The sequence below is a fragment of the Marmota flaviventris genome, unplaced genomic scaffold (genome assembly GCF_047511675.1).
Source record: "Marmota flaviventris isolate mMarFla1 unplaced genomic scaffold, mMarFla1.hap1 Scaffold_55, whole genome shotgun sequence".
Lineage (NCBI taxonomy): Eukaryota > Metazoa > Chordata > Mammalia > Rodentia > Sciuridae > Marmota > Marmota flaviventris.
Window position 1 is genome coordinate 987,703 of NW_027288355.1, and position 15,911 is coordinate 1,003,613.

Here is a 15,911-nt window from a genome sequence, read left to right on the forward strand (position 1 = left end):
ATAAAGAGAAAGGAGTAAACTCGGGGTGGGTAAAAATGAACAACATATGTGGTACAGAAATAAGAGCATCCAGATATCCTCAAAGATATATAGAAACTACTTTGAAATAAAACTGAACAATTTTTAAACATATCATGATAAATCTTTAGAATACAAAAAATGTCACCACCTCCTGATATCAGGTAATAAAATCATAAATATAACAAAGTAAAAAGTCTGTTTTAATTTACAGCTAATAATCTTACATAACATATCACAGATACTTAATTTACCTTTGATGTTTGTTCCTTTAGTAGAAAAATATAAACCAGATCTTCTTAGAAGGATGTAAATTTTTTCCAGGACTTCTTTCCCTGTTTTTCTGCATGTAAGAAGCCATGGATTTCAGGATATGTGCTTGAACTTAGAAACATCTGAAAGAAAAATTAGACTCTCCCCTAATATTATGGAAACAATGATTTTGTAGCCTTTTACCAATCAAATGTAAGTATGAAAAACTAAACAATATCAATATCAAATATCAAAATTATAAACTAGTTGATTGTCTATTTGTAAAGCTGGACATCATTTATAGGGTGAAGTCCTATACTTCTCATCCTTTCCCATGTTTTTTTTTTTGTGTGTGTGAGAGTTGACAGGTTTACCTATTGATTTCCTTGTGTTATAACATAGAAGACCACAATCCTGACTTCAATTATTAAAGACAAGAAGTTGAGCCAACTTCACTTTGCTGATGAGAATATACAACCTCTTATCTTCCATAGTTCTGTCATGGGGCATTATGACAGGCTGGGTTTTCTCCAAAGAGGACTGCAACCATATTTCCCATCCCACATGTCCTTCTGCAATTGCATCTTGGCTTTAAACCATGAAAAGGCAGAGTTTGTTTCTCCATCCACCCTGAATCAGTGTAAGCCTATCACTGCTTGGACCAAAATAAAATTGTAGAAGTAATCCTTTGCCAGTTCTAGATATGTCCTAGCCTGATGGCTTTCAAACCAACTTGACTTCTGCAAGTCAGATGCCACACAGGAAATGTGATTATCTGGACACCCCCATGGGTGAGAAGCCCAGTGAAACTGGAAAAGCTCTGGAGGACGAAACGCCACACAGAAGGAGAAAGAGAGGACAGGAGTTGAGTGTCACAGCATGTGTGGTAAAAGGGACAACTTAGAAGGGGACCTTGAATTTTCTCTAACCACTGAGTCAAAGTGCTTCAGAGATGAAGCAAACTCTTCTTAAATCCCTGCTCCTCAAAATGGTTGCCAAAATGCAGGTGGGTCCTTTAAACCATTAAGGTTTGGAAGACTATGTTATACAGTTGTAATTAACTGAGATGGGGACACACATTGTCAGCGAAAGGAGAATGGAAGGGAGTCACTCTGTGTGCATGGCCATGCTCAGTGTCCTTAATAAGACACTGGAAGTGCATTAGTGTCTCATTAAAAGAAGAAAATAGAAATCCCTATGAATAAACAAATGGAAGAACTGAAAGTAAGAGAAATTATTAACTACAACAATGTACTTTATTTTTAAAGACTATTCATGGAAATGCCAATAGTACATACCTACATTTTTTAAAGTAATTTACTAAAGTTTTTTAAATTTAATGAGCGACAGATATTAATTAATTGACATGTAAAACAGGTAAGTAGGTTTTTTATTTTGAGTGCTTTCCAAGTTATTAAACCAAACCAATTAAATTTTAAAAAGAGAGTCATGGAAGTCAAACTAGAAAAAGAAGAAACATTTTAAAAAGTGGAAACATTGCCTCAGTGGAGAGAAGAGGTCAGGGGCACATGCAGGACTATCTAATTCCAAAGTCTACAATTTTTCTTGTTTTTATAATTTAGCATTAAAGCAATATAATTATGTTAGAGGAGGGTTTGGGAAAGGAGATAGAAGAAAACCTCCACCAACCACTGAGTCACAATACAATGGTGAAGCCTACAGGGAGCTGAGAGTTGGGAGTCCTGAAGTTGTCATTTACCCTAACATTCAGATGGCGGGGGGGGGGGGGGTGGCTGTGAAACCCAGCGGCATAGAAGCAGCCTTCAGAAAAACATCTGGGGATTAATCATATTTCTAAAATATTCTGAAGTATGAAAATAAAGCATGCCCATATTGAAAAGCCCACAGGAAACAAATCTATGGTAGATATGCCTGATTCATATATTAAAATCATATTGTATTGGAAATATTAAAAGTTATCTTTATGAAATACCAGAGAATACTGAGTGAGTTCAGGAATGCCTAGAGCTTAGCTTCAATCCTCATGAAGACATAGCTCAACATTAACCTGTGAAAAACAACTGCAGAGCTTCTGATACCAAATCTACTAATCTATCAAAATGAAAATAAACTGTTCATTTATTGTAATGACAATATCTTAGGAAAATGCCCCCCCAAAATAACTGCTAGTTTGGAAGAAATGAATCTAACAGACACAAAAGTAAGGAGATTTTTAATTAGATAACCAGCATTCATGATTCAGCTAAGAATATCTTACAATTCTATGCCAGTATTTCTGTCACAGCTATTAGAGATGTTGGTATATGAAACAAATATATCTGTATATCCCTCCATTAATTTAATTGCTAAGTATTTTATCACAAATAGAATTGAAGGTGTTTATTATGAATGCTAATACTATGTATCTATTGATAAAATGTCTTCAATTTACTGAGAATTTTGATTTTTTAAAAGAATAACATAACCTATACACACATCACAAAGCAAAACTCTAAAGTTTCCTTTCATAGTGCACATTTTTGAATGTTTAAAATCCTTTGACAACTGGCCAGAACTGGGAAGAAAAATATTTTTAGGGGGATGAATTGATTTAGGGCATTCTTTACCCAGCTTTATGTTTGGTTGGTTCTTTGTTTGTTTGTTTGGTTGGTTGGTTAACTTTTTGCCCCCCACCCCCCCAAAAAAAATTAAACATTCAAGTCAACATGTCAAAATATGAGCATGCCTAAAATTTTCCCATTGTTATGTGATTTCTTACGTATTTTAATGGAAATATAAATTTACCTGTAAAATTTGTGTTGGGGATATTTCACCAGTGGTTTCAGTTGCAAAAGACACCATATGCTCTGGAAAAAAATACTGACAAAAAATAAAGGATAAATTATCGCTAAACCTATGCTAGAAAAGTTTGAATTATGACCAGTATAGAAATCTAAAGCAGAAGATCCTTAAGCCAATGTATCTAAAATCCACATTAAGTGCTTCTGAAAATGCTGGTCCTTGGACTGTACCCTCAGGCATCTTCCGAGGTAGAGTTGGGCCCAGATGACAATGATGCAGAGAGATGCTCTGACCTGGAGTCATAGGACACTGCCCTCAAGTTGACAATGAGCTTGTTCCCACATCTCTTCCCCAAATCCTCCAACTACTCTACCAGGTACAAAAAGACTACTGACCCATTTTACAAAATCAAGGCTCACAGAAGTCAAGGGCAAAGGCTGTACCCAGGTTCACAGTCAAGAACATAGAGAAACCAGGACTCGGTGTGGAAACTAGAAGTCCAATTCTTTCCACCTACTGTTTTTCCAAACTTGTTTAATAATAAAATTCACCCATGGCAGTTGTTTAAAATAGAAATTCCCAGACCTTATTCCTGGAGTTTCTGATTCTGTAGGTCTGGCCAGGTCTTGGAGTCTGTGTTTTTAATAAGTACTGGGACTCCCTTAGGTAAATTTTATGATCATACAAGTTAGGAAAAATATATTCTACTATATTTCCTCTATGACAGGGTTTTTCAACAGCAGATCAACTAACATTTTGTCTAATAATCCTGTGTTGTGGGGCTGTCCTGAGCCTTAGAGGATGTTCAGCAGAATTCGAACTTTGCCCACTTTGGCACTGCTCCTGCTGATCCCCACCCCACTCCTAGTCCTACAACCAAAACTGTATCCAGATATTGTCAGATCACCCAGTTGAACCATTGGCTCCAACTATACAAAGTGAATGTCTCGTCTTATTTAAATTACAAAGAACAATAATGATAATAATAATAATAATAATAATAATAATAATAATAATAATAATAATAAAAAAACAGAAATGAGCACTAAACCATATTTCTTTAAATACAACTTTTAAATTTTAGCTTTTAATAAAGATTTGCAACAAGAAAATGCTTTCCCTTCAAATCTATTTAATTTTTGTTAGAACTCTTATTTTCTTTGTCAAAGATCATCCCATTATGTTTCTATTAATAGGTTAAAATAAAAGAGAATGTAAGAGGTCTTTCAGGGTTTGAAAATATTTATTATGGTTTGTATCATATATTTTTCATAAAGGATCATTTCAATCCAATTATCCAAAACTTCGTGTAAAAATATGCTACTGCTGCAGAGACAAAAACAATTTAAACTAATGAGCCCAGAGGCTATTCTGACTTCTCTATATCCCTAGTCTTCATTAGAATGTGCCATACATTTATTTTCTTTTAAAGAGAATTATAATGAAAGTAGTATTTGCTATATAATATGCTACCCTTTATCTCATTTCTATTTAGCTCAAAAATTATGTCACTAAAAACAAAATAATTTGAAGCATCAAGATTCATGTCAATCTTAAATTTCTGGCTAAGCTACACATTCCCAATGATTACCAATCTATTTTTGTTTTAGAGAGTTTCTTACTTAAGTTTCCAAAATATTGTGAAAAAAAAACTTAAACTACATTTTGGAATAGATTTGAGGATCTATAATAATTTATCTCAAAGTCAAATGTACAGTTGCTTTGTCTAGTTTTCCTCTAAGGCAAGAAAAAAAAAAAAGCAATAATGCCTCCAAAGTAGGTTTACCTATATTTTTAAGTTAAATGACTAAATGCATCTCAATTGAGATTCTGCAAGTAAGGCTAAAGAAATGTTTTATATGTGTCTGAACTTCTTGTATCATGGTGACTAATCATTGTTAGAATAAGAAATGTGAGTATAATTTTAAAGGGCCAGAATCACTAAATGGAACTATATTTTATTGATAGTGACCATATTCTTCATGTAAAATTTAACTGACTCATTTAATTTTCATTGACTGTTAATGGAGATTTCACTTACCATTGGGTTTTTAGAGAATTCATATTTGGCATATTTTTTTTTCTAAAGTACAGCTTATTTTCTTCTTCCATTCCCCAATTAGACAGCACTTCAATCACCAGCTCATGGTCTTCTAATGTTCTTTCTGTGAAGAATGCTTCAGTGAATATGTTAACAGAAAAACAGACACACACACAAATAACTGTACAATCGTTTATAATAGATTTTGTATACATGTCTCATATGCATAGAAAATTTCAACTCAATTCCTAAATATCCAGATTGATAAAAATTTCTCATCAATTTTGAATTAGTAATTCAATTTTTATACCAAAGCAGTCATCTGAAAAGAAAAATTACATATCACAATGTACATTTTGCTAATTCTCAATTTCCTTTTATTGCTATGCAAATTATGATATAAATTTAATAACAAATCTGCATTAAGATACAAGAGCTATTCTTCCTCCAACTCATCATGGTGCCAAAATTAAAATATTTGTTTCAGGGTTGAACAATTCACCTCATTAAGGGATGAAGATTTCTTTAAAATTTTTATTGTTGGTTGTTCAAAACATTACATAGTTCTTGATATATCATATTTCACACTTTGATTCAAGTGGGTTATGAACTCCCATTATTACCCCGTATACAGATTGCAGACTCACATCAGTTACACATCCATTGATTTACATATTGCCATACTAGTGTCTGTTGTAGTCTACTGCCTTTCCTATCCTCTACTATCCCCCTTCCCCTCCCCTCCCCTTCCCTCCCCTCCCCTCTTCTCTCTCTACCCCCTCTACTGTCATTCATTTCTCCCCCTTGTATTATTTTTCCCTTTCCCCTCACTTCCTCTTGTATGTTATTTTGTATAACCCTGAGGGTATCCTTCCATTTCCATGCATTTTCCCTTCTCTCTCCCTTTCCCTCCCACCTCTCATCCCTGTTTAATGTTAATCTTCTTCTCATGCTCTTCCTCCCTACTCTGTTCTTAGTTACTCTCCTTATATCAAAGAAGACATTTGGCATTTGATTTTTAGGGATTGGCTAGCTTCACTTAGCATAATCTGGTCTAATGCCACCCATTTCCCTGCAAATTCTATGATTTTGTCATTTTTTAATGCAGAGTAATACTCCATTGTGTATAAATGCCACATTTTTTTATCCATTCATCTATTGAAGGGCATCTAGGTTGGTTCCACAGTTTTGCTATTGTGAATTGTGCTGCTATGAACATCGATGTAGCAGTGTCCCTGTAGCATGCTCTTTTTAGGTCTTTAGGGAATAGACCGAGAAGGGGAATAGCTGGGTCAAATGGTGGTTCCATTCCCAGCTTTCCAAGAAATCTCCATACTGCTTTCCATATTGGCTGCACCAATTTGCAGTCCCAACAGCAATGTACAAGTGTACCCTTTTCGTTTTTTTTTTTTAATATATGTGAACATGTAAATGTCTTTATTCATTATTATTTATGCATGTAAAAATATATGTTTATGAAGTACACATATATGGATGTCTTTACACTTGTATATATTTCTTAATTTGGTCCACCAAAATACCTAAACAAGATATCACAGCAGCAATAAAAAAAAAAAAAAAAAATCTCAACTGAAGTGTACCCTTTTCCCCACATCCTCGCCAGCACTTGTTGTTGTTTGACTTCATAAAGGCTGCCAATCTTACTGGAGTGAGATGGTATCTTAGGGTGGTTTTGATTTGCATTTCTCTGACTGCTAGAGATGGTGAGCATTTTTTCATGTACTTGTTGATTGATTGTATGTCCTCCTCTGAGAAGTGTCTGTTCAGGTCCTTATCCCATTTGTTGATTGGGTTATTTGTTTTCTTATTGTTTAATTTTTTGAGTTCTTTGTATACTCTGGATATTAGGGCTCTATCTGAAGTGTGAGGAGTAAAGATTTGTTCCCAGGATGTGGGCTCCCTATTTACCTCTCTTATTGTATCTTTTGCTGAGAAAAAACTTTTTAGTTTGAGTAAGTCCCATTTGTTGATTCTAGTTATTAACTCTTGTGCTATGGGTGTCCTATAGAGGAATTTGGAACCCGACCCCACAATATGTAGATCGTAGAAAACTTTTTCTTTTATCAGACGGCGTGTCTCTGATTTGATATCAAGCTCCTTGATCCATTTTGATTTAACTTTTGTGCATGGCGAGAGAAAGGGATTCAGTTTCATTTTGTTGCATATGGATTTCCAGTTTTCCCAGCACCATTTGTTGAAGATGCTATCCTTCCTCCATTTCATGCTTTTAGCCTCTTTATCAAATATAAGATAGTTGTAGTTTTGTGGATTGGTTTCTGTGTCCTCTATTCTGTACCATTGGTCCACCTGCCTGTTTTGGTACCAGTAACATGCTGTTTTTGTTACTATTGCTCTGTAGTATAGTTTGAGGTGTGGTATCGCTATACCGCCTGATTCACAATTCCTGCTTAGAGTTGTTTTTGCTATTCTGGGTCTTTTATTTTTCCATATGAATTTCATGATTGCTTTCTCTATTTCTACAAGAAATGCCGTTGGGATTTTGATTGGCATTGCATTAAACCTATAGAGAACTTTTGGTAATATCGCCATTTTGATGATGTTAGTTCTGCCTATCCATGAGCAGGGTATATTTTTCCATCTTCTAAGATCTTCTTCTATTTCTCTCTTTAGGGTTCTGTAGTTTTCATTGTATAAGTCTTTCACCTCTTTTGTTAGGTTGATTCCCAAGTATTTTATTTTTGGGGGGGATATTGTGAATGGAGTGGCTGTCCTCATTTCCATTTCAGAGGATTTGTCACTGATATACAGGAATGCCTTTGATTTATGCGTGTTGATTTTATATCCTGCCACTTTGCTGAATTCATTTATTAGCTCTAATAGTTTCTTTGTAGACCCTTTTGGGTCTGCTAGGTATATAATCATGTTATCTGCAATAGTGATAATTTAAGTTCTTCTTTTCCTATTTTTATGCCTTTGATTTCTTTCATTTGTCTAATTGCTCTGGCCAGTGTTTCGAGAACTACGTTGAACAGAAGTGGTGAGAGAGGGCATCCCTGTCTTGTTCCAGATTTTAGAGGGAATGCCTTCAATTTTTCTCCATTCAGAATGATGCTGGCCTGAGGCTTAGCATAGATTGCTTTTGCAATATTGAGGTATGTTCCTGTTATCCCTAGTTTTTCTAGAGTTTTGAACATAAAGGGATGCTGTACTTTGTCGAATGCTTTTTCTTCATCTATCGAGATGATCATATGGTTCTTATTTTTAAGTCTATTGATGTGGTAAATAACATTTATTGATTTCCATATATTGAACAAGCCTTGCATCCCAGGGATGAATCCTACTTGATCATGGTGCACAATTTTTTTGATATGTTTTTGTATATTATTTGCCAGAATTTTATTGAAGATTTTTGCATCTAGGTTCATTAGAGAAATTGGTCTGTAGTTTTCTTTCTTTGAAGTGTCTTTGTCTGGTTTAGGAATCAGGGTGATGTTGGCCTCGTAGAATGAATTTGGAAGTTCTCCCTCTTTTTCTATTTCCTGAAATGGCTTGAAAAGTATTGGTATTAGTTCCTCTTTAAAGGTTTTGTAAAACTCTGCTGTATACCCATCCGGTCCTGGGCTTTTCTTAGTTCGTAGTCTTTTGATGGTTTCTTATATTTCTTCCATTGATATTGGTCTGTTTAGGTTGTCTATATCCTCCTGACTCAATCTGGGCAGATCATATGACTTAAGAAATTTATCGATGCCTTCACTATCTTCTATTTTATTGGAGTATGAGGATTCAAAATAATTTCTGATTATCTTCTGTATTTCTGAAGTGTCCGTTGTGATATTGCCTTTTTCATCCCATATGCTAGTAATTTGAGTTCTCTCTCTTCTTCTCTTCGTTAACATGGCTAAGGGTCTGTTGATCTTATTTATTTTTTCAAAGAACCAACTTTTAGTTTTATCAACTTTCTCAATTGTTTCTTTTGTTTCAATTTCATTAATTTCAACTCTGATTTTAATTATTTCTTGCTTTCTACTTCTTTTGCTGTTGTTTTGTTCTTCTTTTTCTAGGATTTTGAGATGAAGTATGAGATCATTTATTTGTTGTTTTTTTCTTTTTTTAAGGAATGGACTCCAAGCAATGAATTTTCTTCTTAGAACTGCTTTCAATGTGTCCCATAGATTCCGATATGTTGTGTCTGTGTTTTCATTTATCTCTAAGAATTTTTTAATTTCCTCCTTGATGTCTTCTATAACCCATTGATCATTCAGTAACCTATTGTTCATTCTCCAAGTGATGCATGATTTTTCCTTCCTTCTTTTATCATTGATTTTCAGTTTCATTCCATTATGATCAGATAAGATGCATGGTATTATCTCTACTCCTTTATATTGTCTAAGAGTTGACCTGTGACATAATATATGATCTATTTTTGAGAAGGATCCATGTGCTGCTGAGAAAAACGTGAAACTGCTTGATGTTGGGTGGTATATTCTATATATGTCGATTAAGTCTAGGTTATTAATTGTGTTATTGAGTTCTATAGTTTCCTTATTCAACTTTTGTTTGGAAGATCTGTCCAGTGGTGAGAGAGGTGTGTTGAAGTCTCCCATGATTATTGTATGGTAGTCTATTAGACCCTTGAACTTGAGAAGAGTTTGTTTGCTGAACATAGCTGCACCATTGTTTGGGGCATATATATTTATGATTGTTATGTCTTGTTGGTCTATTGTTCCCTTGAGCAGTATGTAGTGTCCCTCTTTATCCCTTTTGATTAACTTTGGCTTGAAATCTATTTTATTTTATATGAGTATGGACACTTCTGCTTGTTTCCAAAGTCCATATGAGTGATATGATTTTCCCCAACCTTTCACCTTCAGTCCATGTGTGTCTTTTCCTATCAAATGCGTCTCCTGTAGGCAGCATATTGTTGGGTCATGTTTTGTGATCCATTCTACTAGCCTGTGTCTCTTAATTGGTGAGTTTAAGCCATTAACATTTAGGGTTATTATTGAGATATGGGTTGTTCTTCCAGCCATATTTGTTTATTTATGTTACTAAACATGGTTTGTTTTCCTCTTTGATTATTTCCCCCCCTTTACTGTCCTACCTCCCACTGTTGGTTTTCATTATTATTTTCCATTTCCTCTTCCTGTAATGTTTTGCCAAGGATTTTTTTGAGAGATGGTTTTCTAGCTGCAAATTCTTTTAACTTTTGTTTATCATGGAAGGTTTTAATTTCATCTTCCATCCTGAAGCTTAATTTTGCTGGATACACAATTCTTGGTTGGAACCCATTTTCTTTCAGTGTTTGAAATATGTTATTCCAGGATCTTCTAGCTTTCAGAGTCTGGGCTGAGAGATCAGCTGTTATCCTGATTGGTTTACCCCTAAATGTAATCTGCTTCCTTTCTCTTGTAGCTTTTAAAATTCTCTCCTTATTCTGTATGTTGGGCATCTTCATTATAATGTGTCTAGGTGTGGATCTCTTATGATTTTGCACATTCGGCGTCCTGTAGGCTTCTAGGATTTGGGATTCTGTCTCATTCTTCAAGTCTGGGAAGTTTTCTCGTATTATTTCATTGAATAGATTGCTCATTCCTTTGGTTTGGACCTCTATACCTTCCTGTATCCCAATGACTCTGAAGTTTGGTCTCTTTATGTTATCCCATATTTCTTGGATGTTCTTCTCATGGTTTCTTAACAGTCTTGCTGAGCTGTCTATGTTCTTTTCAAGTTGAAATACTTTGTCTTCATTGTCTGATGTTCTATCTTCTCAGTGTTCTACTCTGCTGGTTGTATTCTCAATTGAGTTTTTAAGTTGGTTTATTGCTTCCTGCATTTCTAGGATTTCTGTTTGTTTGTTTTTTATAACCTCTATCTCCCTGTATAGTTGATCCTTTGCTTCCTGGATTTGTTTATTTAATTCATTGTCGAAGTGATCTTTCATTGTCTCATTTTGCTGTCTCATGTCTTCCTTGATACTCCAGATCATCTGAAGCATGTATATCCTGAATTCTTTATCTGACATTCCATCTGTTGCAGATATTACCTCTTCTAACGTTGAGTTGACCTGCATTGCTTTTGGTCCTTTCTTTCCTTGTCTCTTCATACTGTTCGTGTTTCTTTCTGCTTGGTGAAACTGTTGTGTTATTGAATTTTCCCCCTATATATTTATATTGCACTTGTATAGTTGCAAAGTCTCCCTCGCAGGCGCGGGCGGCGGCTCTGCCCCTCCTCCAATTGGGGCAATGTGCCTACCACGCCGGCAGGCCGCTGGGCCAGTTCTGCTGGTTGGTAGCAGGTCCGCCTACCTTGCAGGTGCGGGCGGCGGCTCTGCCCCTCTGTGGGCTGCTGGGCCTGTTCTGTCGGCGGTCGCAGTTCTGCCTACTTTGCAGGTGCGGGCAGTGGCTCTGCCCCTCTGAAGGCTGCTGGGCCTGTTCTGTCGGTGGTCACAATTCTGCCTACCTTGTAGGTGTGGGGGTGAGGGGGCGGCTCTGCCCCTCAGCAGGCTGCTGGGCCTGTTCTGCTGGTGGTCACAGTTCCGCCTATCTTTCAGGAGCGGGGGGAGGGGGCGGCTCTGCCCCTCAGCAGGCCTCTGGGCCTGTTCTGCCTGTGGGTCACAGGTCCACCTACCTTGCAGGTGTGGTTGGCAGCTCTGCCCCTCCGTGGGCCACTGGGCCTGTTCTGGCGGTGGTCACAGTTCTGCCTAACTTGCAGGCCTGGGGCCAATGTCATTTTTTCAAAAAAAATGTCCTTTCCTTTTGAAATTAGTGGAAATGGGGGTTAAGAAAATTTCCTATGGTGTATAATCTCCTGTTATCAAGTATTCCTAAAAGTGTGGAGTATTCCAGGTATGGTGGCACACACCTGTGATCCCAGCAGCTCAGAAGGCTGAGACAGGAGAATCATGAGTTCAAAGCCAGGCTCAGGAAAAATGAGGCTCTAAGCAACTCAGTGAGACCCTGTCTCTAAACAAAATATAAAATCAGCCTGAGGATTTGGTCGAGTGCCCCTGAGTTCATTCCCCAGTACCCCCTCACCAAAAATATTAAATAAATTAAAAATGAAAACTATAAAGAAGTTTAATCATGAGGACAGTATGAAACAGTAATATAGAGTGAAAACTGTTATAAACAATTCTGTAAAATCATCCATTAACATGCATGAAAATATACCAGGAAATGCACCCAAATTTCAGTAGTGACGATTCTGAATGATGAGCTTATTAGTGACTTCTTTTTCTTTATGTTTTTCTCCAGTAAAAAGTCCCATTCTTTCCTACAATGAATAGTTGCTTCTATTTAATAATCAGAAAATGCAGAATTTTTATGAAAATACAAATTCTGACAAAGCTTCCCATCTCCTACCTGTTTAATTACAAAAGCGAGTTCATAGGTTGTAAGTAAACAGTGAAAAAAAGAAAGGTTATTCCCATCAAAGAACCCCTGGGGCAGAGCTGGGGCAGGCAGTGGCCATGCCTGTGATCCCAGCTGCATGAGGCTGAGGCAGGAGGGTGGCAAGTTCAAGGCCAGCCTGGGAGACTCAGGGAGATCCTGTCTCAAAGTAAAATAAAAAGGGCTGGGGGTGTAGCTCTGAGGTAGACCACTTGCCCAGCACATACAAAGCCCAGGGGCCAACCCCCAAGACCCCCAAAAAGAGTTGAGAGGGTCTGTATAAGTCTATAACCAGCAATCAATGAACAATGAATGGAACCTTTCTGTACCTAGAGTTTACCATCAGTTTCATGAATTTCCTGTAAAATCACAACATAAAAGTACCCCCCGAAATCTAAATTGGCCACAAATGTTCAATTCAGAGAATTAAGCCTTCTCAGATGGTTGGAGCATGTGCCAAGCAGCTCGCCCACCCCCCATACACTGCAAGCACTCAGGTATCAGTACATTATCCATAATGATAAAGAAAGCCCAAATCCTTTCTTAAAGGCAATGTTATCTCAAGTATAAATTCCTTGATGTACAAATACTGGTCTGCCTCACATAGAGTGGACGAGAATGGACCACTCAGCCAGTCACCAACAACCAAGTTGCTCTTTCCTGGTAGGTTTAGGTTCAGCCCCAGTCCCTCAAAGTGAGGCTCTGGGATCAGCAGCATCAGGGTCACAAGGGAGCTCAGAGACAGGCAGGATCCACGCCCCAGCCTAGGCCTCCTGAATCCAGATCTTTTAACATGGCCTGGGAGCTATAGGACCTGATGGGCAAGGTCCCAGGCTGGTGCACTTGGGGGGCTGTCAGGTGGACGGACGGTGACGTGCCAATGCTGCACCTGGGCACCAGGCACACACTTCTTGGTCACTCCCTCAGGGATGCCAGATACAGCTCAATGCACCTCATTAATTCTTAGCCTGACCACTGCTTCTTTGGACAGGGAGAAGCATCCACTTTCTGTCATGCCTGGTCTCTCTCATACATGATCCAAACAAATCCTCGCCTAGTCCTGGCCTAGATGCCTCGGGCCATGCCTCAAACACCTCCTAGCTGGTCTTGACAGCCACCTGGCCACATCCAACTCTGGGGCTCCCTGCTCCCATGGGGACAAAGGTCAGCCCCATGTCACAGGCTGGGGTGCAGTGGACACAGGGAGAAGGTCAGGATGCAAGGTCCAGGGGCCTGTATTTTGTGTCATAGATTTAGGAATACACAGGTGTGGCCACACACTCGGGGGGTGTGACTAAATAAACCACAGAAAGCACGCTCTCAGGGAGGAAGGCCCAGATCCTTCATAACATGTGCCCAACAACCCATGGGCATCTGTCCCCACCCAACAAGCAGCAGTGCAGCCTGCTGGGGCCTGGCCGGGCTGAGAACATGAAGATGAATGCTGACAGGACAGGCCCCCCAGGGATGCTGCCTGGGAGGGAGAGGAGGAAGTAAACAATGACAAGGTGGTGCTGGCCCAGGGGACTGAGGGACACAGACTACAGAAACTGGTCCAGGCAGGGGAGGAGTTGGCATGGCACGGGTGCAGACTGAGCATCCTCAGCCAAGCCAAGAGTCGCCCTGTGGGAGCAGGGAGGAGGGGCTGTGTTGCAAGTGCAGAGAAGGCTGTGAATAGCCAGAGATTAGTGGACAGGTATCCCAGGTCAGCATGAGGCAGGAGGGCCAAGGGGCTGGAATGTGCTCAGAGCTGGAGGAGGAACATCACGGTGCTATCAGCATGTGTCAGGACCAGAATTTTCCCTCTAGAAAGCTAGTACTCAGTGGGGGGCAAAATGGGAGGAGAGAGCCTGGCCATTTTCTGCTATTTTCCAAATATTCTTTAAATACATGCCTCCCCTCACTTTTTATTTTTTAACTGAGTTGCCAACTCATTTGTGATTGAAGATGTATCTGAAACTGACATCTGTCAATCAGAATGGACGTCCTGAGCTCCCAGGGCTGTTCTGCAGGTGTTCATTAGGATCTTCTCGCTTAAATTTTTAATGTGAAAAATGTAAATCACAACCTTTTCCAAATGCGAAGGTGCTGATATCATTAGTCATCAGGGAGATGCAAATTTAACCCATAATGAGATACCACCACACACCCACCAGAGTGGCTAAAATTAAAGACTGACAATACCAAATGCTGACAACAGTGTGGGATGGGATGCGTGTTCCCAGGGGTTGGGGATATAAAATGGGACAACACACTGGAAAACTGACAGTTTCTATTAAAGTTCAGCATGTGCCTCACTTATGACCCAGCAGCTCCACTCAGGAGAAGAGACTATCTCCACATAAAGACATTTACAAAAATGTTTAGGGTGGCTTTATTCAGAAAAGCCAAAAACAGCAAAAAGCTCAAATATTCATCATCAAGAGACTGAATGAGTAAACTCGGCTGTACCCAAACTCAGGAAAACTGCTCAGCAACAAAGAAAACGTCCTGGTTGATACACAAGAACACTGACAGACCTCAAACACTACACTGAACACCACAGCCAAATACACACACACACACACACACACACACACACACTTACACACACACACTTGTTTTTTTATTCATCTAATGAAATCCAAGAATAAGCAAGATTAAAAATTAATACACAGTGATGGGAAGAAGGTGGGGATTAATGGAAAGTGGCATAGAAAACTTCTGTGTGACAGAATCATCCTGTCTCAATATGGGTGATATTTACATGTGCATATATAAATTTGTCAATGCATTAAGTTTTACTTTTATGAAGTATGTATTTCCCAATATGCAAATATGTCAATAAAGTAATGATAGCATGAAAAAGCAACACAGGCAAGGAGAAGACACAAGTGGCCAAAGGCACCTGAAAAGATGCTCGACAACATTAGTCATCAGGGAAGTGCCAACCAAACCAAATGAGATGCCACTCACACTTCCTAAGATGGCTGTAACTTGACACAGAGACAAACCAACAAGTGTTGTCCAGGATCTGGAGAAATCTGAAACTTTCTGCATTGCTGGTCATAATCTCAGATGTGCAGCCACTGTGGTCCTCAAACAGCTGGACACCAGAGTTAACATAGGATCCTTTTCCATTTCACTCCTATGTTAAAAGGAGGGTACAAACGGACATTTATACACCCATGTTCCCAGCAGAATTGCTCACAATAGCTAAAACATGAAGGCACCCAAGTGCCCGTCAATACATGAATGGATAAGCAAACTGGTATATCCATATAATAGAATATTATCCAGTCTTAAAAAGGAATGAAATTTACACTATGACATAAAGGAAGCTTGAAAACATGTTAAGTGATATAAGCCAGACACAAAAGGACAAATACACAATTCTGTTTATGTGAAATAAGTCGAATAGGGAAGAATGTAGATTAGAGGTTACAGGGGCTGGAGGAAAAGTTATTGGTTAATTGGTTACAGGGTTC

At 38.4% G+C, this 15,911-nt stretch overlaps 1 pseudogene; it reads right to left on the reverse strand.

The window, feature by feature from the left end:
• The window catches only part of LOC139704379 (growth factor receptor-bound protein 14-like), a 50,015-nt pseudogene that overhangs the window by 14,884 nt on the left and 19,220 nt on the right, over positions 1-15,911 (reverse strand).